The sequence below is a fragment of the Gorilla gorilla genome, chromosome 15, assembly GCF_029281585.2.
Source record: "Gorilla gorilla gorilla isolate KB3781 chromosome 15, NHGRI_mGorGor1-v2.1_pri, whole genome shotgun sequence".
Taxonomy (NCBI): Eukaryota; Metazoa; Chordata; class Mammalia; order Primates; family Hominidae; genus Gorilla; species Gorilla gorilla.
Genome location: NC_073239.2, coordinates 73,985,463 through 73,987,316, shown reverse-complemented (window position 1 = coordinate 73,987,316; position 1,854 = coordinate 73,985,463). Strand labels below are relative to the sequence as shown.

At 39.1% G+C, this 1,854-nt stretch overlaps 1 pseudogene; it reads right to left on the bottom strand.

Annotated features, from left to right (window-relative positions):
• Positions 1-376: 376 nt before the first annotated feature.
• On the bottom strand, positions 377-1,154 carry LOC101141357 (zinc finger CCHC domain-containing protein 7-like; annotated as a pseudogene).
• Between the last annotated feature and the right edge of the window lie 700 nt (positions 1,155-1,854).

The following is a 1,854-nucleotide window of genomic DNA, read 5'->3' as shown; positions in this document are numbered from 1 at the left end:
TTTTCTTAGTGTTAATTTCTCTTCCTACAAGGATTTAATTTCATACTCATGCTGAGGATGAATTACCTTTGATGCAGTTTTTTTTCCAAGGGATTTTTAAAAAGCTTTCTTGAAAAGATGAGTTCTTCTTCCTAGCCCTAGGATTCTAAGTAAAGATGACATATTGGAACAGGAGAAGTCCAGGTTTATCTTTCTACTTTCTTACCTAATAACCTATTGGACATAGATAATTGAGATCTCCATGGATGTCCAACAACTCTAGGAATGGCTGAAATTAAAAATGCAAAACCCAAACTGACTTTATTTAATCATAGATAATAAACACATTGCCAGAAGGTTATGGACACAAAGGCCAAATGAACAACGGAAAGCCACATTAGAGGCTGCCTGACAGTTTAAGACTTTTTTTCCTCTCCTTAATAAGAAATAAGTTGTCATTGTCATCATCTTCCAAGCATCTCTCCTTTTTCTTCTCTTGCCCTTCTTACCCTCCTTGGGAGACTTGTCTTCTCTTGATATATGGTAATGCGATGAACGATGAAAGGGCTTGGAAGGCTTCTGGGTTTTAAAACGGCCAGGAGAAGAGTAGGTTTTGGGGCCCCAGGGAAAATCCTCATCCACTTCACGATGTCTCTCAGCCTTCCTGTGCTTCTCCCAGTTTTCTATTCTTGTTCTTCATTTCTTTTTGTGTTTCTTTATTTTCTTGAGGCCACCTGTTGCTTTTCCATGAGGCACAGCCCTTCTTTATATCATGATGGGGGTTCTCATTTGCTGCTTTTATGTAAGGTAGCTTGGATGGCTCTGGGATATCCCCACTCTTCTTGAGTACTTTTATTTTTTGTTTTACTCTCTTTTTTCTCTCCTTAACTTCATATTTGTCATCATAGTAGCAGATGAATGGAGATACTGGAGACAGGTCATACACTTCTCTTTCTGGACACTTGTGTCCATAATGGCCTTTTGCATGCAGTGACAGCAATATGCTAAGGCTGATGGTTTTGAAGGGTCTTCGGCTTTTTGGGTGGTCTGGGTTTGGTCGTTAGGTGATATTGCCTCCAGATTTCTGCGCAAGCATCTGTATAGTGGCCTAGCATATGACATTGGTCACACTGTTTATCCCAAGTATGTCTGAAAAGACATGAGTGGTCCAACATCTATAGATATTTAATCACCCTCAAAGGTTTCTTCATGTCACTGGGTAATTCATGTGACACCCCAAACACACACTTCCTCTCTCTTCCACCAATGTAGGTATATCTCAACTTTTATTATTTTGGTTACATTATTTTGATTATGCAAATATTATTCATACTTCCTTAGTGTACTAGGACTTTACTTCCTATCTTTGTAAAACTTTTTGTTTTACTTCCTTGTTATAAAACTTCCTAGGCTTAATAATTGCTTCAATTTTTCTTTGCTTGTTTTTCTTCCCCAGGTACTTAATACTAATTCTTATTCAAACTCTCTGGTAGAACTGTAAATCGCTTCTCAATGTAACCAGGCGTACAGAATAATCTATGAATTCATTTTTTTCCCCTGGAAAGCATCCTCCTAGATCCCTTCTTTCTCCATGATCTGCCATACTACTGTCGTTTTGTGAGTCTGCTTCATGATCTTCCTGGGAATTCTGTTGCTTTTTAACCTGTTTTTAGCTCCTCTTACCTGGATCTCACGTCTTACTCTCATTTGGCTTAAACTCATTTCGAAGGAGTACATTTTCCAGTAGCTTTCTGAGGAAGTAGGCATGAATGATGAAATAAAAATATGCTTCTTGGCCAGGTTCAGTGGCTCATGCCTGAAATCCCAGCACGTTGGGAGGGCAAAAATTAGCTGGGTGTGGTGGCGGGTGCCTGT